Here is a 24,832-nt window from a genome sequence, read left to right as displayed (position 1 = left end):
ATTATGACTTTGAGTAGTTTATAGTCCTCAATTATGATGTAGGTGTTTATAATACTCTTGTAAAAACTAAATTGATAAAAACCGTCAAATCTGTCATCTATTCATTAATAACATCTATGGATAAGTTGGCTCTTTGAATATAATATAACTAATGCTCAGAGATTTTCTTTTAGTGATTTTTGTACATATCTCTGTTATTGCATTGTATTAAAATACCTTCTTTAGATTTCTGTTATATGGACTACATGATTAATTATGGGAAGGCAGAAATATGCCTTATTCTTCTCTTTGTCCACATTTCCTTATCTAATGCTTGGTACAAAACGGGATTCAATCAATGTTGATAAAGTTGTAGTAATAAGGTTAATTAAATATAGAAAAATTTGTGGTTTACTTTACTTAGTTAGGTACTATTATAACAGGCAATGTTGAAACTTTCTTTTATGAATGAGTCTTCAGAGATTTTCCACTCTTTGCTACTAGAATTTCATTCTTTCATATCAGAGATCAAAAGTTGAAGTGTCTATAGGGACCTAGGCTAAGAAACAAGAAGAAATAAAAACTGGGTTAGACCAAGGAGCACATATTCTGCCCCACTAAGAAGCTTCCAGAGCTGCTTAGCTCCAGCCAACTATTTCCACAAGGGACAGTGCAACCACATGTTCCAGGTTTTCAGCTGAAGATGAAAATCTGGATTTTTATATAAAAATGTTCAGTTTTTAAATTATTGGTCATGGTGTGGACTATAAAAAACATATCTTTGAGCCCTGTTTTACTTGCAGGCAGCCTGTTTGTCTCCTCTGCTTTTAGGCCTTGAATACTTCTATGGGTTGGAGAGAAAACACTCCAGATGAGGAGCATAACATGAATAATTTATGCCTCATAAATGATGTCCTAAATACAGAGAATAGACCCTGCTTTGTGAGAAGGATGGGACATGTTGGAAACAGATGGAGGTGAATACAGAGTGTGGTGGTTAGTCATACTGGGGAGAGCTACATAAGACAAGTTATCATGTTTAGGACTATGTTCCCAGAGACTGGGTAATTTATAAAGGAAAGAGGTTTAATTCACTCACAGTTCCACATGTTTGCAGAGGCCTCACAATAATGCCACAAGATGAATGAGGAGCAAATCACATCTTATATGGCAGCAGGCAAGAGAGCTTATGCAGGGGAACTCCCATTTATAAAACCATCAGATCTCATGAAACTTATTCACTACCATGAGAACAGTATGGGGTAAACTGCCTCCATGATTCAATTATCTCTACCTGGTGCCGCCCTTTACACATGGGGATCATTACAATTCAAGATGAGATTTGGGCGGGGACACAAGCAAACTGTATCATTCCATCATTCACCTCTCCCAAATCTCATGTTCTCATATTTCAAAACCAATCATGCTCTTCCAACAGATCCCCAAAGTGTTAACTCATTTCAGCATTAACTCAAAGGTCCACAGTTTAAAGTCTCACCTGAGACAAGGCAAGTGCCTTCTGCCTATGAGCTTGTAAAATCAAAAGCAAGTTAGTCACTTCCTAGATACAATGGGGGTACAGGCATTGGGTAAATACAGCCATTCCAAATGGGAGAAATTGGCCAAAATGAAGGAGCTACCAGCTCCATGCAAGTCTAAAATCCACTGGAGCAGTCAAATCTTAAAGCTCCAAAATGATCGTCTTGATTCCATGTCTTAGATCCAGGCCACTCTGATGTAAAAGGTGGGCTCCCATGGTCTTGGGCAGCTCTGCCCTGTGGCTTTGCAGTACAGCCTCCCTCTCAGCTACTGGTGTTGAGTGTCTGTGGCTTTACCAGGTGCACTGTGCAAGCTATTGGTGGATCTTTCATTCTGAGGTCATGAGGATGGTGGCCCTCTTTTCACAGTTCCAGTAGGCGGTTCTTCAGTGGGGACCCCTTGTGGGGCCCTCAACCCCACATTTCTCTTCCGCAATGCCCTAACAGGAGTTCTCCATAAGGGCCCTGCCCCTGCAGCAAACATCTGCCTGGACAACCAGGCATTTCCATACATCGTCTGAAATCAGGCACAGGTTCCCAAACCTCAATTCTTGACTTCTGTGTACCAGCAGGCCCATCAATGCATGGAAGCAACCAAGGCTTGGGGCTTGCACCTTCTGAAGCAATGGCCTGAGCTGTTTGTTGACCTCTTTTACCCATAGCTGGAGCTGAAGCAGTTAGGATGCAGGGCACCATGCCCTGAGGCTGTATGGAGCAGAGGTCCCTGGGCTCAGCCCATGAAGCCATTTTTCCCTACTAGACTTTCAGGCATGTGATGGGAGGGGCTGCCATAAAGGTGTTTAACCTGCCCTGGATACATTTTCTCCATTGTCCTGGTGATTAACATTCGACTCCTTGTTACTTATGCAGATTTCTGCAGCTGGCTTGAATTTCTCCTCAGAAAATGGAGTTTTCCTTTCTATTGCAGGGTCAGATTTCTGCTCTGCTTCCTCTTGAACGCTTTGCTGCTTAGAACTTTCTTCTGCCAGATACCCTAAATCATCTCTTTCAAGTTCAAAGTTCCACAGACTTCTAGGGCAGGGGCAAAGTGCCACCACCCTTTTTGCATAGCAAGAGTGACTTTTACTGCAGTACCCCACAAGCTCCTCCTCTCCTTCCTAGACCAGCTCAACCTGGATTTCATTGTCCATATCACTATCAGCATTTTGGTCAAAGCCATTCAACAAGTCTCTAGGATGTTTCAAACTCTCCCCATCTTCCTGTCTTCTTCTGAGCCCTCCAAACTGTTCCAACCTCTGCCTGTTACCCAGCTATAAAGTAGCTTCCACAATTTTAGGTATCATTACAGCAGCACCCCACTCTATCAGTAATAATTTACTGTATTAGTCTGTTCTCACACTGCTCATAAAGACATACCTAAGACTAGGTAATTTATAAAGGAAAGAGGCTTAATTGGCTCACAGCTCTACATGTCTGTGGAGGCCTCACGATCATGCCAGAAGGCAAATGAGGAACAAAGTCACATCTTATATGACAGCAGATAAGAGAGTTTGTGCAGCGGAACTCCCATTTATAAAACCATCAGGTCTCACAAGACTTATTCACTTCTGCTTATTCGCCATATATTTCTGGGTACTGAAAATATTTAACACTGTAGACTCACAGCGTTAAGTCAGTTATGAATTATGGCTTCAGATATGTTTGGTTTTATCAGTGCATTTTTCTCAAAACTTTTCAGTATTTTATAAAAGATGTACTTCCTTCTCAAATTACCTATCCCATATTCAGACACATTCATTACTTGCATGGCAAAATAACAAAAACAGATCCCATTGGAGGGAATCTTGAAAGCAAATAACACTGTTTTTTCTTCACAAAATTATCATTATCCACACATGAGTTTTACAAGAGTAACCTTTCTGAAATTTTACTTTGATGATTAAAATGGTTGAATAGGAACTGTTTGTTCTTAGCAGGTTGGATAGGACTGAAAGATTGAGTGAAGAAAAGAAAGTAGTTAAACAATAATATTGAGAGTCAGAAAAACAGTAACAACTGATATTATTATGAAAATTTGGTCCTTTCTCAGAACTTCAAACACCAAAAAATTACTATATATTCAAAAAAGTTAAAAAATGCTGTGTTTTGTTACAATCAGTACTTGTTAAATGTCTAAAGAATTTTATATGTTTCATTTAATATATATATTGCATCTCTATACATTATTGCAACCAGCACTTGTTAGTTTTCCAAAGAATTTAGTCTTCTGTTGGTCAATTTTCTTTTACATAACGACTCTAATCAAATATCAGTTATATTTTCTATGCGGTATACATATGTATATAACATATATGCATTTCCACAAAGCTATCTCATTTTTATATAATTAGAGGGAACCTATCCTTCTAGTTTCCCCTTGTTATATAAAAATGAGATAGCTCTGTGGAAATGCATATATATAATTGGAGGAATAAAGGAAAAGTAATTAAAGAAAATATTTTAAAATGGAGCTATATGAAAGCATAAAATAAAACTGAAAAAAAAAAGAGATGAGGATTGGATAGCTGTCTAAAACACAGATTGCTATGGAGATAATGGCTATTTCACAGACTCAGAGACAGAACTGTGGAACAGCAGATATTTCCCCTCCAGTTTTTGTGGCAGTGTGATTGGCAGAGATGCAGGTGCATTATCAGCTTGATACTGCCCTGGAGCAACTGATGGAGATAATTATGATTTCTAGTAGGAAAACTGACCTAGAAATGATTTGTTATGTAAAGATAAAATGTATATTTATTTCCTTCCACGCCATGACCTTGGGTTTGAATTTTAGATTTCTTAGGTACTTCACTGGAAAACTCCAGTCTTATTTGGGTTTGATTCTTTGACCTCAGGTCTCAAGCTTTTATTTTTTATTTTGGTTTATTGAGTCTTTTTACGTATAAATAGTTAGTTTTCTCTTTTTAGATGTGCTGAAAACCTGCAGAAGACTCACAGAAAAGTGGCTTGAGAAAAAGTGAGGACATTTGCAGATTAAAAAAAGAAAAACAATTTCCTATTTGGGGGAAAATCTCAGAGATGAAAGAAATTGTCTCAGGAGGATTTCTCAGCATCATAATCTTCCTAAACACTGAATTCTCTTGTTAACTATGGAAATCACGTGTCACGTAAAGATAAGATGGTCAGAGTAGGAAAAGTTCTTACAATATGTTGCTAATGATAATCGCTGAGGGAGTAATTTTAAATGATTTTCTAATGTGGCAAGCAGATTTTTAATGATTTTCTCATCTTGAATCCATAAAACACAAGTCCTAGGGTGTCATAATAAATACAACCTGAGCTAAAATTTGATTTCCCAGGTGCACAGGGTTTTATTTAATATGAAATGTTCTACATAGGCATTGGAATTGCCATTGGTCGGGCTTCATTTCTATCTATACCTATGGGGATCATAAACAATCTTTTAATTGAAATGATAATTCATAACAGCATCGCTGGTTGGTGTATGAGCAACAGAGACCTTAATGTGAAAATTCTTCAAGTTTAATAGTGGTAACTGTTGAATTTTAAGTTTTGTGCTTTTTATCATAGATAAAAATGTAATTAGAAATTTTAGTTAAATGGAAAGGCAACAACAGTTGCTTGTCACATAGAGGGTAAAGTCTCAAAATACATTTTAATATTCCTTTTCACCAAGAGAGTATTAATAATTAATAATTTCATAACCTCATACCTAAATTCAATTCAGATACTCACATTGGAAAGTCTGCATTTTTAAGGCATTATAAGACTAACAAAATCTGTTCTTATTTAATAATATAAAATGCTTTTCCATAAATGTTTAGTATTTTAGAACCTTCAAAAATCCTTCAAATTTGACTCTTGTAAAAAAGTAAATGAGTTATTTTTTTCCACTTACTAAACAATTTGTTTCTCTTGATGAACCACAAATTAAGACCGAACAAAACAAAACACACATATAGACGCACATAACAAACAGAAACATACACAAAGGTACACACAAGACACAGATACACAAACACAATTTTACTAACATAATTGTTGTACATGAAAGTGATTTTTTAGAAAGGTGGGTGTCTTTGTGTATTTAGATAAGGATTTGATAAATTAAGAAGGCTGTGACTCCCAAAGTGTAAATGAGAATCTTTGTGGTATATACAAGGTCAAGGGAAATGAGGCGGCAAAGTTAAACATAGCATGCTTAAATACGGCAGAAAATTATTGCTAGTAATAACAGGAAAGTGGATTAGAAAGTAAGTATTTTTTTTTAAAAGAAGGATCTTGAAAATCTTTTAATATTCATCAAAAATTACTGAGAAGGATTTACATTTTCTGCTTAGGAAAATATAAAAAAGTTTACTTTGCTATGGAATCTTTGTTTTAAGAAAGCCTTCTAGCACTACCATTCCAAAAAATTAACATTGGAAATCACTATCTGCAACAAGAACAACAGTAACTCTGAGTCTTGAATAATGGCGTTCACAGAGAGATTGTGATGCTGACAATACACATATTCAGAGATATACAGTCTCTGCTTTGCCAGCACCTATGGGCACAAAGAAGCTTAAGCTTGTTTCAAGAAATGGCCAGGGCAAGGAGTCAAGTTTTTGTAAGGATGGTTTCCAAGAGAAGAGATGGTTTGCATATACTTAAAGAAGAAGCACCTAAGTTTATTGATTTTAAATCATTTCCCTAAAAAGGTTTAGAGCCGCTTAAAATTTTTCATTAAGTGGTCAGTTCCCTGAAGACAGACTCTGAGTTTTGCTTACTGTGTAGTGTTTGCAGGATGGTGAGGGTAGTTTCTGACTCACAGGAGGTGCTTTACCAACATTTTTGAATGGATAAATGTACAGTTGAGAGCAATCATAAAATTCATGTGGAAAATGTGGACATTAGACTTTCATGTTAGAAACTGCTGACTTTTATAACAAGTCAGTATAAATTTAGATGAGATTCGGTATCACATATATGAAATCCAAATATATTTCACCAAGTTTGTGCCTGTATTAGAAAACACATATATAGGCACACATAACAACTACTAAACCTCTCCCCAATATTGTTTTATTCACCAAGTCCATTTATATGTATCTACAGAGTAAGGTCAGTATTTTCAACATGCTAAGTTTAACCTTGCCACTCCATTTCCTAAAACATTCCTTTGGCTTTACTTTCATTAGAATATACTCCAGATCCTCATTCTTGCTTACAGAAATCTGACCCTCCCTACCCACTTCTTCATCCTCATCTCTCCACCTCTCCACCAAACTACAGCTACATAATCCTTTATAGGTTCCAGCAACTTGTGAACTTTTACCACAGGGCCTTTGCTCGAACTTTGCCTGGCCTTTGTCTTCTGCATTTAATGCTCTTCCCTTTGATCTCAGTGTGGTTGGTCCATTTTTGCCATTCAGATGTCAGATTATTCAGAAGTAATAGTCAATTACTCTGTAAATGTGATACTATTATAGCATAAAAATACAGTTTTTAATTCACCATAGAATTGATCCCTACTCTATAAAACAGAGGACTTTGTCTCTGTCTCTCAATATGATGCCTCACATACATTACTTAGAAAGTTTTTTTAAAAAAATAAATGAAAGCATGAACTAGATAAAAGATTTGTAAGGGGCAGAATAAAAATGGAGGAATGTGTCAGGAGGTGTTAATTGGAAAAATATCCCTCAATGTATCAGAATAAATCAAAACATGATTAATAGACTATTTTATGGCAGAGTTATATGAATACTTCTTATGCACTGTAGAATTTTAATGATTCTTTTCTTACATGTTTACTTGCAGCAGGTTTTTAAAATTTATTTATTTATTTATTTATTTATATATTTAGAGACAGGGTCTTACTCTGTCACACACAAGCTGGGGTGCAGTGACATGATCCTGGTTGACTGCAACCACTACCTCTTGGGCTCAAGTCATCCTGTCACTTCAGCCACCTGTGTAGCTGGGACCACAGGCACATAACACCACACTAGCTGATTTTTGTATTTTTTGTTGAGATGGGTTTTTGCCATCTTGCTCAGGCTGGTCTTGAATGCCTGATCTACCCATCTTGGCTTCCCAAAGTGCTGGGATTATAGGTATGAGCCACTGTGCTCAGCCTACCTGCAGCATAGTTTTAATACTTAATAAAAAATTTAACCCAAGGTTAAACATTTTGAAAAAAGAGACATCAGTGAGACTTAAAAAATATATTAGTAAGATTGTGACTGATTTATTTAGAGTCAGATGTATGCTTTCTCATTCCAAAAAAGATTTGAAGCAGTTGTTACAAATATACACCAATATACAAAATGTTAGCTGTAAAAGTGAAAGGAAAATATACATATAAAAGAATACTCATGTTGATTTGATTGTAATAATAAGCCAACTAAGTAATCACAAGAAAGTGATTAAGAGGTCAAGGGTAGTAAAAGAGTCAAACAACATAAGAAATATAGAGAGTGACAGCGGTGCATAAAAGTTTTTCTAGTTGCCCCTATAATGTAGCAGCATGTAGTGAGTATATATATATATATATATATATATATAAATATTATTTCATAGAGCACTGCATAATACTAAAAACTCACAAAGCAGAACTGAGAGAAATTGAGATCCCAAAATCCATAAAAAGGATCCATGAAACCAAAAGTTTTTTAAAAATGATAAACAAGATCAATAGACTGCTAGCTAGATTAACAAAGAAAAAAGAATATCCAAATAAGCACAATCAGGATTGGCAAAGATGACATTGTAATCGATCTTACAGAAGTACAAAAGATTTCCAGACAGTGTTACAGAACACCTCTATGCACACAAAGTAGAAAATCTAGGAAAAATAGATAAATTCCTGGAACACACAACCTCCCAAGACTGAAACAGGAAGAAACTGAAACCCTAAACAGATCAATATCAAGTTCCAAAATCGAATAAATAAATTAGTAATAAAACAGTTACTAACCCTAAAAGCTCCTGACCAGATGGATTCACAGCTGAATTCTACCAGACATACAAAGAAGAGCTGATACCAATTCTACTGAAACTATTCCCAAAAAAATCAAGGAAGAGGGAATTCTCCTTAATTCATTTTATGAAGCCATCACTTTCATACCAAAACCTGGCAAAGACACGATGAAAAAAGAAAATACAGGCCAACATTCCCGATGAACATAAATGCAAAAATCCTCAACAAACACTTGCAAGTTGAATCCAGCAGCACATCAAAAAGATAATTCACTAAGATCAAGAATGCTTGCTTGATTACTGGGATGCCAGGTTGGTTCAACATATGCAAATCAATGAATGTGATTCACCACATAAAGAGAATTGAAAACAAAAGCCATATTATCATCTGAATAGATGCAGAAAAAGCCTTTGATAAAATTCAACATCCCTTATGGTAAAAACATTCACCAAACTAGGCATTGGAGAAACATACTTCAGAATAATGAGTCGTCTATGACAAACTCACAGCCAACATCATACTGAATGGACAAAAGCTGGAATCATTCCCTTTGGGAACTGGAACAAGACAAGGATGCCCTCTCTCACCACTCCTATTCAGTATAGTATTGAAAGTCCTAGCCAAAGTAGTCAGGCAAGAGAAAGAAAAAAAAAGGCATCTGAATAGGAAAAGAAGAAGTCAAACTATCTCTCTTTATTGACAATATGATTTTGCATATAGAAAGCTCTAATGATTCTGCCAAAAGGCTCTTCAAACTGATAAAAATGATTTCAGTAAAGTTTCAAGATACAAATCAATTTATAAAAATCAGTATCATATCTTTGCATCAATAATGTTCAAGCTGAGGGCCAAATAAAGAATGAAATGCCATTTACAATAGCCACACAAAAATTACCTAGGAATATTCCTCACCAAAGAGGTGAAAGATATCTACAAGGAGGACTACAAAACACTGCTGAAAGAAATCAGAGATGACACAAATAAATGGAAAAACATTTTATACTCATCAGTACTGTTAAAACTGTAATACTGCCCAAAGCCACCTACATATTTAACACTACTCTTATCAAACTACTAATTTAATTTTTCACAGAATTAGAAAAAAACTATTCTAAAATTCCTATGGCACCAAAAAGGACCTGAATAGCCAAAGCATTCCTAAACAGAAAGAATAAGCCAGAGACATCATGTTATCAGACATCAAACTATGCTATAAGGCTACAGTAAACAAAACAGCATGGTTAAAAACAACACATAGACCAAAGAGATGGAACAGAGAACCCAGAAATGAAGCCCCAGAACATCTGTAGCCATCTGATCCTCAAGTAAGTCTACAAAAATATGCAATGCAGAAAGGACTTTCTATTCAATAAATGTTGCTGGGATAGCTGGCTAGCCAAATGCAGTAGAATGAAACTGAACCTTACCTTTCATCATACATAAAATTGAACTCAGGATTGATTAAAGATTTTAATGTAAGACCTCAAACTATGAGGATCCTAGAAAAAAACCTAGGAAACATCACTCTGGACATCAGCCTTGGCAAATAATATATGATTATATCCTCAAAAGCAATTGCAACAAAAACAAAAATTGACAAGTGGGGCCTAATTAAACTAAAGAGCTTCCATACAGCAAAAGAAACTATCAACAGAGTAAACAGACAACCTACAGAGTGGGAGAAAATATTTGCAAACTATGCATTCAACAAAGGTCTAAATCTAGAATGTGCAAGGAACTTAAATAACTTAAAGAAAATCCCATTAAAAAGTAGTCAAAAGACATGGACAGATACTTCTCACAAGAAGACATACATACAACCAACAAACATGAAAAAACACTCAACATCACTAATCATAATTGCAAATCAAAGCCACAATAAGATACTATCTCACACCAGTCAGAATAGCTGTTATTAAAAAGTCAAAACACAACAAACGTTGGTGAAGCTGAGGAGATAAGGAAATGCTTATACATTTGGTGGGAATGTAAGTTAACTTAGCCATTGTGGAAAGCAGTTTGGAGACTTCCCAAAGAACTTAAAATAGAACTACCATTTAACCCAGCAATCCTATTACTGGGTATATGCCCAAAAGAAAATAAATCATTCTACTGAAAAGATACAAGTACTCCTTTGTACATTGTGATGCCATTCACAATAGCAAAGACATGGAATCAACGGCAGATTGGATAATGAAAATGTGGTACATACCATGGAATACTACATAGACATAAAAAATAATGAGATCATGTCCTCTGTAGTAACCTGGATGCAACTCAAGACCATTATCCTAAGCAAATTAATGCTGGAAATACTGCATTTTCTCACTTATAAGTGGGAGTTAAACATTGGGTACTTATGGACATAAAGATGGGAACAGTAGATAATGAGAACTACTGGAGGAGAGAGGATGGTAAAAAGGGCTGAAAAACTTACTACTGTGTACTATGCTCACTACCTGCGTGACAGGATCAATGGTACTCCACACCTCAGCATCAGACAATATACCCAGGTTACAAACTGGCACATGTGCCCTCTGAATATAAAATAAAAGTTAAAAAAAAAAAAGACTTCGTAAGACAAACCAAAAGTAAACAAAATCTCCCAAGAAAAACAAGATGATGGACACAGACCAACATTGTCAATAATGAATTAGAAAGTACTAAAAATACACTGTATGATCTAATTGCATTTATTTACTGCAGAGCAGCAGATACTTGTTGGTGTCCTCAAGGTTTGCCGATTTGCCTACCCTCCCTAAGAAATGCCTTTTTATACCCGAGGAATAAACTTCTGAGGTCAATGTTTAGACTCCATGGATTTTGGATTCAATCTGGTTCAGATTCTCTCTTCTAGAAACTTGAAATTGAGGTTTGGAGAAGTAATAGTCTCTTCAGACTACCTGTACCCTGGCTGCTCAAAAGCTGTAGGAGAGCTTTTTTTTTTTTTTTTTTCTTTAGTTGGATGGATGGAAAAGCAGAGAAAGACGGATCTATCCAATAACAAAAGCAGACAATTAAACCCTGAGAGGTAGGAATAACAAATTGTGAGATCCTAGAGAAAAACAAAGCAGCTTTAAAACAAACAAACAAAAACAAAAAACAGCACTCCTGTTAAATGCTACAGTTGATCATACATCTCAATTTTGGTTCCAAAGAAAAAAGAACCTAAATTAATTTTGCTTACTCTAAAAGAGTTTATGTTCTTGTAAGAAAAAGTGTGCTGATCAACACGGTGATATATGCAAATTCTTAGGATGACTATCACATCTTAAATTATACTGGATGATTCCTATAGTTGTAAAGTACAGCTCCTCTGTTAATCTAGAAATGTTGGAAACATTATCCTAAACTCCATAGATTCCATGATAAATTATATATGGACATAATTTATACTAGATTGATTAAAGTAAAATATATGCAAAATATAATTGATATGTAAAATATCTCATGAATAAAATTTGAGAAATAATGGTAAAGCAATAATTGACAGAATGAAAAACTGGCCTATGCTGGACCAAGGCCCAATCTGAAATAATGAAAAATGGCCTTCCAGACCAAAATCTAATTCACACACAATGTTAGAACCATAAAAAGATTATCTGAATGGACCAGACTGGAAGACACTGTCCTTCATTCTGGCCATGATAGAATGTCTGCCAATTATTACGTTTATTGAAAGAAAGCTGGAAAATTAGTGGAGTTTTCCCATAGAAAAGAAATAAAGGAGCTGAATGGAAGGATATTGATTGGTTAGGTTATAAAACACAACTTTAACTTGGTTCTTTTTGTAGGTAGATCATGTCATTTGGTGTTCTGATTGATGCCTTTAACATTAAAAGTCCAATTTAATAAAAACATGGTCCTTCTGGCTTTTGGGTAGTCTTATCTCATTATCCACCTTTTTCTTCTTCTTTTCCTCTATTCTACTTTCCTTCCTTCTTTTGTCTTTCTTCTGTATTTTAATTTTTTTAAATTATATACATGTGGTCACATAATACATGTAGTTTAAAGAGCACATAGTTCCATAAGAGTTGTTAAAAAAATACATCAATTCAGAGCATTCACATTTCTTTCTCCCTAAAGCAATCCTTTTCAATTGTTTTAGTTGATTCTTTGGGTATTTATCTTCATAGCTCAATATAAACTTCTTGCATTGTTACTTCCCAGTTTTTCAATTTCATGCGTTGATTTTTGACTGTGAAAGAAAAGGATTTAGCCTTTATCCTTCTTGCCTCTCCTCTACCGCCCCACATACTCACTTCTTATTATCTTCTCATTGTGTCTTTTTTTTTTTTTAATTACGTTTTGTAGCCTAGTTTTAGTTGGAGACCTTAATGTTTACATCATGGTCATGCTCTAAATTAGATCTCTTAGTGAACTAGGATTATTACACTTCTCCACTAAAGAATACAAATTTTTTTTTGGTATGGACTAAATTTTTGTTCATTTAGCTTTCTGCATACATATTACTGTTCAACCTTAAACCCTTTGTCAATCATCCTCACCATTAAATTAATATTGAAAAATCCTTTTCTAGATCCTCAGACCTACGTCACTCTGGGCTGGGTTTCTACTGTACCTGGCATACAACTGTCCTCTGGACACTCCTTTTCATGCTCATTCTGGGAATTTCTTTGGACTGTTTCCTCAGTGACCTCTCCTATTCCTGTCAGCCTCTCATCCATTCCTTTGCTTTTTTCTTCCTAGTTTCAGAGGAGCACATTATCTAGTAGATTTCTGGAGAAGTGTTTGTGGAAGGTGAAATTGCTGAGAACTTGGAAGTCTGGAAATGTCTTCACCTTCCCATTGGACAGATAATTGATATAGATTTTAAGTGGGAGATAATTTTTCTTTAGTGTAAATAATTTTCTAGCTTCTAATGCTGTTGAGAAATCTAAAAATACCTCTGTCTTTTTTATATGATCCATTGTTTTTCTTCCATAACATGTAATTTTTTTCTGTTCCTTGTTTCTGAAATTTTAAGATTATGTGTCTTCAAGTAGGTCTACTTTTTTCCATCATGTTAGGCATCAAATGGTATCTTTTGAATTGGAAACTTCAGTTGTGACAAATTCTCTTGGATTATTTTATTCATGATTTGTTTTCTCTCTATTTTCTGTTTCTTGAATTCCTACTGTTAGGATATTGGGAAAACTGGACTATTTTCATAATTATCTTTCTGTTTCTCATTTTCCTGTTTTTACTTGCTCCAATTTCACAGGAGGTTTTATCTTTAAAAACAAAAATCTTTCCATTGAGTTTGATAGGTAGGGAAGACCATGACCCAAGTGTGAGGACCAGGGGTGGCAAATTGAGGAAGAGCTTGACACTGGGCAGTATGTGAAGGAGTGGGACCTTGGATAACATAGAAACCCTTGTCCCATAAATGACCAATTAGTTTGGTAAGAAAATACACACATCAAAGCAAATGTTGGTATTTAAGATCAAAAAGAAATAGTTTAAGTTCCTAGGAAGAAAAAAAGTATTAGCTACAAAGAAAAAATAATATCGGCATAATATTGGACTTCTTTACGCAACACTGGAATTGCATATCAAGGCTATCATGAGGAAAAAGAAAACAAACTAAAACCTAAGATTCTTATATTAATCCCATATTAAAGTTACTTGTCAGAGAAAATGAAAATTAGTTTAGAATATCCAGAATATCAGAAAGTATATCATCTTTCACATACCTGTTCTAAGAAAAATATTTTAAAACTGTATTACAAACAAAAGCAAATAAACCAGAAAAATCTCTTCTTAGAGGGATAAACAAAATCATATTTTAGCTAAAACTGACAAGTTCATATAGAAAAAAATGGAAGTTGGAAGTAGATTAATTATTGATAACAGAATTAGGGGACCCTGGAAAGTAAATCCCTAATCCACAACGAGCAATTGTGAAAGACAAGAACTAACCCACAGAATCTTTAAAAGTCTCAGAAAATAGTGGTAAAACAGGGTGGGCACATTGGCTTATGCTGGTAATCCCAGTGCTTTAGGAGACTGAGGGGATTATCGCTTGAGGCCAGGAGCTTGAGACTAGCCTGGGCAAGATAGCAAGATCCCATGTCTACAAAATAAAAATTTGAGAATTAGCTGGGCATGCTAGCTACTTAGGTGGCTGACGCAGAAGGATCAATTATTTTTCAGAAATAAACCAAAATGAAATCCTGCATTTCTCCTATCCCAAGCCTTCTTAATTTATGCCTTCATAATGATATTTAATTCCTTAAGAGCTTTAATCAACAAAAAGAAAGCTGAGCTTCTCAGTTCACAAGAGCTTCCCCTGACAGAGGGCATTTTAATAATGCTAGGTCAGGAAAAGGAGCTTTCCACCCGAAGATGCATCTCTTCAGTGTCAGTCATAAAGCTGAACAGACAGACAGAAAGCATTATGAAAACTCTAAACGGGGCCAGAGTTTGATTCAGGAACATGAAATGGAGGACCAAGACTTTAGATAAAGGGAATAAGGACTGTGGGCAATACCCTGGAATAGTCATGGATCTCTGCAGCTAACTTCAATTTGCTAACAACTCAGGTAACACCCTGGGTAAAGAATCCTCAATTAAAGACACAGAAATGGGACAGACCCTCATTGCAGCATTCAAAGTCTTTAATTTGGTCCTATTATGTAATGAGTGAAGTTAGGTGGAAAATTTAGAAATGTTTATAGTTTCTGTAACAACATTTAAAGTAACATTAAATTTTGTTTGATGAATAAATTCATTGGTATAATTCTGTCTTCAGTGCTTGCAAGATGGTGTTTGTACATAGGGGTGTATTTGTGCTTTGTGTTAGAATAACTGACATTTCTAGATTTATTACTAAATAAAGCAGTATAACAATAACATTTATAATCAGGAACAAAACAGAATGAAATAATAGAAACATTTAAAAATTTTTCTATTAGTGCTATACATGGTTATTCACTCAATGTAATCTTCATCCTTTTAAAATGTACTATAGGGACATCCATGTTTGACCTGTTTAAATAAATTCTTATCTAAATATTGAACAGAAACAAGAACAAGTCATGCTCAGGAATAACTCTGCATGGTAAAAAATAACAAACCAGACTACACCCTTTTTATACTGGAGATTTCTCTTTTCCTCTCCCTTTCTTTAAACCCTCTGTGATACATTACTATATCATGTAGTTAATTTTAGCAAAGTTTGTGTAAGTCATGAACCATCCTGGCAGCTTTTCTGTTGCAAATTCAGGTCGAAAACATGAAAACTGTGACAGTGCCTTTGGGAAAAAAATACGCCCCAAGTAGTGCATGTCATTATGAAAGGAAAGGTAGCTTTGAAGAGGCATGTGACATGATTGCGGCTACAGCTCAGATATGCCTCTTGGAAAGTAGTGATAGTTGCCTATACACAGGAGAAAGGTTTCTTTGCTGTTTCAGTGACATAGGCCTTTGAAGAAAAGGTTTCTTTTGACTTATGAATTTCATAGTACTTACGAATAAAAAGAAAGGTGAAACTCCTGTGGCTATTCCTATCCAAGGTATATATACACACTCCAGGATATTGTTATGTTATCTGACAGTCATTAAATCTCAAAACTTCACTTCAGGGATCAAATAACTAGACACTTAAAAAACAAAGCTGACAGAAAAAAACCACAAAGTAACTTCAAAAAGGTCATGCCTCAATAACTAGGTTAAGTTTTTGAGATATTGTACTGTTGCGTTAAACTGAGATCTGAATCTTTGATAGTTTGAAAGCATATGACAAAGTTCCAAATCAGTGATTCTTGACAAAGCTATGAAGGAATATTGCAAAAATATAAAATTAGTTTGTTGTTCTGAAAAAGTGACTAAGAGGGAAGGAATTAATATTAACACAAGAGTCATACTGTTGGAGTAAAAGGCCTCATTTTGTTATTTGAGAAAGAACGAATGAATTGGTAGAATGAAAATACATTTATTTGTACAGGATAAAGAGTAAAGGTTTGCTAGAATAGTATTACATGTGCACTCATGCATATTTTCATACATGATTCAGAATAGAAGAGATGTGACTGCCTGTCGACCTGACGTCAAGGTTACAGGATATAGGGCACATGGAAATCTTTTCCTGTTGACCAGATTATTGAAGAAAAAAACTGCTGTTATAATTTGGCCCCAATTTGTGTCTACCTCAAAATCCTTTTCAAACCTCTAATAGTTTTTTAAAAATGACTCTTCTCCCAGGCTTGCTTTTCCTGGCCTCTTATTTAAGCTGTGAAGAGAGAGGGAGACACTGGGCCATTAAAAAAATTAGAATTAGTGATATTGATATTATTAAGTGATAGATCATGAGAGAGAATAAACACATCTTCTCTGGATAGAGAATTTTTTAAAAAACCATAGAATGTATAGATGTAAGTAATAACAGTTCTAAGAATCTTATATCTAATTGTGTTAAGTGATGTCCAGTTGTTTGGGAAGGTCCATTTGCCATGATTTTCACTGTCCCGTGGATAAAGTAGAGAAGAATTTCTGTCTTTATTAAATTTATTACCAAGGAAAACAGATGAGTTGTGTCTGGGGCATTCACTGTGCCGTTTCTAAGGAGTAGAATGTTAGTTAGAGGAGTATAGATGATGTTTTATGGAAGCACTCTATACCTTGATTCTTGGAGTGTTTTCTGTGCATTTGCCTTTTGCCAAAAGCATCCTCAAAGCTTTACCTAATATATTGTGGCAGAAAATGATACAATTTTCCGGGCACTCAATGTTAATGAAGGAGATTGCTGTTAGCTCCCTGACCAGTCTAGGGGCACAAGCTGTCCCAAACCAAGCCCTTTTGCTATCAGGGCTAAAGGAATCACCACATCCTTATATTAGTTTCTCTTTCCCACCACACCAGTGTGACAGAGGAAAGCAGAAAAAAAGGCTGCCTAACTCACTGAGAGAATACATTAAAATCTGGTGCAAAATAACAATAAAGAATTTGTATCTTTGGCTGTATTCCTTTGTGTATTTATGCCATATTTGAGGATATTTTGGAGAAGGAGGGACAGAGGCAAGACAGGGTTTCAGATGGAGGAATTAATAATTGATCCTAGAGGTGGATGTGGAAGCAACTGATTCACGCAGAGGACATTGTCGCATCATTAATAGCAGTAAATGGGTGGTTATGCAGAGATAAAATCATTAACTCAATTTTGTATTTTGTATTTATCTTTTGAAGGTTACACTACCTTGGAGGTTTTATTTAAATAAAGCTAACATGCATTTTTCTTTTTTTTTTTTTCCAAGTGTCTTTCATATTCTGGGTCCCAAGATAGTGTCTGTAGGAAATTAAAGATAAATAATAAGGCAGTCAGCCTGACTTTGAGGCTCACATGATAGTATTCTCAATAGCTAGTTTCTCTCATTCTTGAGATACTGTTATTACAAATAACTTTTCATTTTTAAAGATATGCACCATATTTTTCTGTTTTTTTCATGAAGGATAGAATGTACAAACATATATAACCTACACCCAAAATACCTTATAATTACACACACACACACACACACACACACACACACACACACACACACACGCTGCATATCTTTCTACCTACTTATGCAGGAGAAGATCATCCAGAAAATGTGTCTATTTTTGGCTGCAGGATTACCACACACCAAAAAATGTGCAACATTTTACCTTCTCGGCTGAAAAGCCAGAGCTTTGAGAACTGCTGGAGACGCAGATTATTCTTTATCTGGGAATAAATCTAAGAGGTCCTTCCACTGAAATTCTAGATTCTTGGAAAGAATAGCTCTTCTTGAGATAAAAGTGATTTTATGGCCGGGTGGGTCGCTTCCTTGAAAAGTATAGACCTGTGTGTTTCTTCATGAAAAGAAACTCATGAAGATTGAGGCCACTGAGGGATACGGTGCTTGGTTTCCAAGAGAACTGGACTCCAAGAACCTCAGCATGGGTTATTCACAGAAGTTTTCTTGGAGATCATGTTTGACTTAGAACACATGGATGTCATAATTTTAGAGATGCTCACCTGCAAATGGATCATTCAAGTTCTGACAAGGACAAATAAGAATGAGAAATGACCAGGCTTTTTTCCCCCACTCTTTCTAGACTGTGATTCGCTAGATCTAGTATAATCCCAAGCAATAGGAAAAAGAATCTTTGCAAAAAAAAAAAAAGTATGAATTTTTTGACAACTTTGCTAATTGAGAGTAGAGTCAAATATAATTTGATTGAAAAAATAAATTTTGGCCAAGCGCAGTGGCTCATGCCTGTATTCCCAGCACTTTGGGAGGCTGAGGCAGGCAGATCATGAGGTCAAGAAATCAAGACCAGCTTGACCAACATGGTGAAACCCTGTCTCTACTAAAAATACAAAAATTAGCTGGGCGTGGTGCACGTGCTTTTAATCCCAGCTACTCGGGGGGCTGAGGCAGGAGAATCACTTGAACCCAGGAGGTGGAGTTTGCAGTGAGCCGAGATCAAGCCACTGCACTCCAGCCTGGTGACAGAGCAAGGCTCCATCTCAATAAATAAATAAATAAAAATAAAAATAAATAAATACATTTTATCTTTCTCATACCAAAGTATCATGAAACTATTGTGTACCAATTAGTGAAACATAAATACATATGTTATAGAAATGTCTCCCTCTGCAGATGTTCAGCAACATTCTAAGAAAGTCTGTTAGGACCAACTAAGAAAAGAAACTGGGGTGTTATAAAAACAAAACCAAACAGCTGCTATTTGGTTACAGCAGAGAAGAGTGTTAGGGTTAAATAAAGAACATTCTTTCAACTGCTTGTGGAGCACAGTAGATTTCATTTTTAAAATGTTAACGTTTTAAAATGAGATCTGTTGTGCTCTCTCTTAAGCGGGTGCGGAGGTGGGGATTGCATGCTTCCAGATCTTTATAAAGGGCCAGAAGTACATGTTATCATTTACAGGCAGAGGATGGTAGCAGAGATCTATTCTTACATTTAAAGTTGGACCCATATTCACGCCAAAATTTAGGCATTTCATGATTTTAGGCTGTTTCTGATGTACTCTTTTTGCATTGTTACATCTTTTTAATACTTTATTTACCTAAAGAAAAGAAATGAAGGCAAGATTGTCAGGTGTTAGCTGGTGGTATTGTGTGGCTGTATTAAAACATCAGAAATTGTCTGATTTTACTAAATTGATCATCTTACTTTTGGATTATTATAGATTATTATAGATATTATTATTTTAGATTATTTTAGATCATTATATCTAATTAAAAGGCCTGAAAAAATGAATTTGAATGTAAGGGGTTAAATAGCTTTGCAATTTAGATTATAAATCAAACTAAATTGTTATATACTATATTTTCAATTCTACTCAATGAATTCATAACTATCGCTAGACATGTAAGAGTTATAGACTCGATTTATAATATACACATTCTTGCCATAACTCTTAAAACTAATTGTGAAGAGCAGTGTGATAAATAGAATGAAGCCCATTGCTTTCACTTTGAGGAGAGCTTAATAGAAAGAGCATCTTCAGTTTATAAAATCAGCCTAATTTGTGCAGGGTGATAAACTCCAGGGGGTAAGAAGGCCAATAGTTAAGGAAAAAACAAACTATGGTCTCCTTTTGGCAAATAAAGCAAAATGTTTTCCTTGTTGTGTTATCTCAGCCTATCTTCATGGAATTATTGAGAGGAGAGCTTTTATAATGGAGAAGCAAAAATGCACTGCTGAAAAGAGCGAAAGAGATTAATTTTTAGTAAAAGGTATCTAATGTCAAAAAAGCAGGAGTATGTTTCACCTTCTCTAATGACAGAGGATTTTTCCTCACTGTGAGACATTAGCCTAGTCTTTTTTTTTTTTTTTTTTTTTTTTTTTTTTAAAACTGCTTTTTTAAACAGCATGTGTTTGGGGACTCTGCATTACCTAGATTAACACAGTTTCAGCAGGTGTGCTAATACCCTAGCCTCAGAAGTCACATGCCGGTAGCTGAAAGGCGAATAAGTGGGATGGCTATAAGTCTGCTCTGAGGTCATCTCAGTGAGAACATATGGTTTCATTGATTAGAACATGCCTAAGGAATGAACTTCTCATTTGTAATTTGGGAAGCATACATTTCTTCTGGAATACGCTTTTTTTAAAAAAAACTTTCTGCTCACGGTTGACCTCACCTTTTTTGTTTAACCAAACCCATTAATCAAACATATCCCAGAGGTGGCTAATGATCTTTTAGAATTTTAATATATCAGAAAGTCAAGGATAGTACAAATTGATTCACAATACCCACCATATTAGGTTTACTATGCTGTAAGTGCTTCCCTCATCTTTTAAAAATAACAGCCAATCTGGTTAGCAGAGGGCTGCGGTTACAACAGTAAGGATTTTATGCACCTGTCTACAAATTCAACAATCAAAAATGGCTCTGCAGTTCTTACAAAGCAGTTTGATGCAAATCTCTTTGAAATAAGTTATCACATTTTCCTCTCTAATATCTGAAGATACTTACACACACTACCCAACACAAGATATTTATATCATCGTGAAAAACACTTTTCTTCTGCAATACTTCAATTTTAAAAACTCATGTCCCTTTTCTGTATTAAACTTCTATAGGGCAATTATTAAATATATAAAAAAGAATAAAAATATAGATTGTTTGAACTGGCTGGTGAATATCTAAACTGCTCTGATGGACTACTGGCCTTAGTTCAGCTTTGCAGTTGCATGTTTGGATCCTCAACATCTGGTTTTTTAATAAATCCAAAAAAATTAGACTTTTGTAATATAGAGAGACAATATTTCTCTATAGACCACTTTCTCGACAGCCTCTGTTATCTGCATATTACTCTATTACATAAACAGAACACAAGAGACATTGAGAGAGAGGGATACAGATGAGAGAGGGTTGACAGATACAATGATCGATAGATGATAGATCCATGGAATGATAGATGCTAGATGATAGATAGATAGATAGATAGATAGATAGATAGATACAGAGAGACAAACAGAGAAAGAAAGAGACAGAGACAGCTGTGGGAGGGGAGAGAGATTCAGTGGAATTAGTGATCTTACAAGAGACAGGCCGTCTAGTTTTCCCCAACATGGGACATTTGTTTTTAGTTCAAATCTAATCAAAGGGTAATACTTGGAAGAAATATTTTCCTTGTAGCTAGAACAAAATTCCTTTAGAAAGAAGCTGTCTTAGTTGAGAATAAATGCTGATAAACTTATTGCAGAGACAAAGGGGTTTCAGGCTTGATCTCAATTTTTCAGTAAGAGAAAAGTTGCTATTCAAAGTAAATAGCAGAGGAAGGAAAAATGGAGCGAAGATGAAGTTTCTATCTAGGGCTACATTATGCCATTTTCAGCAAAACATTTAAGTATTCAAAAAATATGATTTTTTTTTACTTTAAAGATGTTTTTTAACTATAAAGATGTGGCATAATATTTACAAATTCCAAAAACACATTTTGCCAAAATATTAATCATAGGCTTTTCCATTTTTTCTATATTACTATTATCTTATTTAAATGTAAATTAGATCATATCTTATGCTTCCCTTCAAAACTATCTTCTGAGTCTTTCTGTGACATCTCGAATAAAATCCAAGTCTCTGCCTATGGTTTTCAAGGCTTTGTAGGTCCTAACACTTGCCTCTCAAACACATCTAGTTGCCCCTGCTTCCTAATATTTGAACTCGTGATTCTTTCTGATTAGACTTCCCTCTCCCTTACTCTTTATGGAGCTAGGTCCTTCGTCTCCAAGTCTCTGCCTTAGAAAGCCCTTCTGTGATCACCATATCCAAAGCCAGCAGCCTTCCTGTTATGCTTTATCTGGGCTCTTTAGTTCTTTTTCTTACAGAAATTATGCACCTTGGACATTTTTAAAATTCAGCTTTCGTTTTACTTAACCTCCCTTCCTGCAGCATCTATATATCTATCTCTTAACCTGGGAAATAAGTTCAATAAAGGCTGAGGCCTTATCGACCTTTTAAGTTGATTCCAGGGCCTAGCACAGAGCCTGGTTCAAGTGGAAGATGAATGAATGCTGATTTTCATAGGGACTGTATCCAAGCCACTGGGGTAGGGTTGGAGTCACATTTACTGGCTGGAAAGGGGGACAATGTTAGACAGTGGGAAACCAAATATTGATAGAATAAATAGGTCAGGGCTCTGGAGCCCCTAAACCTTCTTCTAGAGAGGGCCTGCTTTTTTAAATTTTAAATATTGGGCTTCATTGCAATATTTAAAAAAAACAAAATATGCTAAAGCTGAAAAAGATTAGAAAGCACTGAAATAGATGAGGAATTCCCTTTTGCATTTGTTTAGGCCTTAGTAAAAACCAACACTTTAGGGTAAGTATATCCTTAACTAAGTGGAAAACCAAAAAAAAAAAAAAGAAAAATTAAATTTAATTGAATTTTTATATTACATGTCTCCTTATAATTGTGCAAGACTCTTCCACTTGGCTACCTGATAGCCATTCCAAGTTATCTCTCAGAGGGCTGAGAAAATGAGAACACGCATTTCCCTGGAAGTTCCTTTCCAGGGAAGGATGACCATGTGACTTATTTCTGCCCAATGTGACTTGAGAGTAGGTTTGTGAGGAAACTTCTGGAGAACTTTTGCTCTGCTGCTGTGACTAGTGACAATGTCTCCTCATGCCTTTCATGTTATTCTGTTGCCCAGTGTCCTGGCTTTATTGTGCTACAAGATTATAACTGTACCTCTTCTTTTCTTCATGTATGTGACATAAATCTATCTTTTGCTAGATCCTTCTTTATCAGATCATCTGCATCATAATACAGGTTCATATTTGACATAATCTGTGTTTTGACAACACTACATTTGATATTTTTTTCAACTTACTGGTCAGGAAACTGAGGCCCAAAGAAGTTAAACATTTTGGATATCCCACCCCCAACTATAAAAATTCTTCTTGTTATCTTCATATAACATCATCATCATTCACAGGAGACTATTGTTGGCCAGGCATTTTACATACAATCTGGATCCTTTTCTTTTATGTCTTATCCTATACCTTTATGCTTTATCTTCCTGTCTACTTTTCCAAAAAATAGATGATGAGACTGAGACAATGAGATTATGCAATTTTACCAAAATAGCTCTGTCAGTAAACAGAAGTCAATGTTTAAAATCCTGTTGGTCTGAGACTTAAACACATGTACTTTACATTTAATTATATATATGTCTATATTTTATTGCACTTTAGGTTCGGGGTACATGTGCAGAACATGCAGAATTGTTGCATAGGTACATACATGGGAATGTGGTTTGCTGCCTCCATTCCCCCATCACCTATATCTGGCATTTCTTCCTATATTATCCCTCCCCAACCTCCCAGCTCCCTGCTGTCCCTTTCCTAGTCCCCCTCAACAGACCCCAGTGTGTGATGCTCCCCTCCCTGTGTCCTGTGCCTCATAAATCATGAGACACTAATATGAACTATAATTATCTGTATTATGTGTAAACAACCAGAATCTCCATTTTCTTGATATACACCCTTGAAAACCTCACAGGGAAAAAAAGATGGCAAAACATTGTCATGAGACAGGGTAGACTGATTACATCAAAATTTTCCCAAACTCACTAGAGAGGCCAGAATTCAAATTCAGGAAATGCAGAGAACCCCTGTGAGACACTGTGCAAGATGACCAGCCTCAGGATACATGGTCATCAGATTCTCCAAGGTCAACATGAAAGAAAAAATATTAAAGATAACTAGACAGAAGAGGCAGATCACCTACAAAGATAACTCCAACAGGTGAACAATGGACCTTTCAGGAGAAACTCTACATGCCAGAAGAAATTGAGAGCCTATATTCAGCATACTTAAAGAGAAGAAACTCAAACCAAGAATTTCATATCCAGCCAAACTAAGCTTCCTAAGCGAAGGAGAAAAATGATCCTTTTCAAATAAGCAAATGCTAAGAGTATTCATTACCATCAGACCTGCCTTGTGAGAGGTCCTTAAGGTAATGCTAACTGTGGAAATGAAAGACCATTACGGGCCACCACAAAAACACACTTAAGTACGTAGGCCACTGACACTATAAAGAGTGTACACAATCAAGCCTGCATTATAACTAGCTAAGATCATAATGACAAGATCAAATCTGCACATATCAATATTAATCCTGAATGTAAGTGTACTAAATGCCCCATTTAAAAGGCACAGAGTGGCAAGGTGGATAAAAAAACAAGATGCAATGATATGCTGTTTTCAAGAGTCCTATCTCATGCAATGACATCTATAGGCTCAAACTAAAGGGATGGAGGAAAACCTACGAAACAAATAAAACACAGAAAGAAGCAGGGACTGCTATTTTAATTTCAGACAAAACAGACTTTAAATGAACAATTATCAAAAAAGACAAGGCCATT

At 35.5% G+C, this 24,832-nt stretch overlaps 1 protein-coding gene across 1 annotated transcript in view; it reads right to left on the bottom strand.

Annotated features, from left to right (window-relative positions):
* GALNTL6 (polypeptide N-acetylgalactosaminyltransferase like 6) overlaps positions 1 to 24,832 on the bottom strand; it is a 1,261,291-nt gene that overhangs the window by 412,928 nt on the left and 823,531 nt on the right. The gene's annotated exons all lie outside the window — the stretch shown is intronic.

The sequence above is a fragment of the Sapajus apella genome, unplaced genomic scaffold (assembly GCF_009761245.1).
Source record: "Sapajus apella isolate SASKATOON/1434 unplaced genomic scaffold, GSC_monkey_1.0 scaffold39, whole genome shotgun sequence".
Classification (NCBI taxonomy): Eukaryota; Metazoa; Chordata; class Mammalia; order Primates; family Cebidae; genus Sapajus; species Sapajus apella.
The sequence above is the reverse complement of the archived record's forward strand: the minus strand, read 5'-3'. Positions and strand labels throughout refer to the sequence as shown.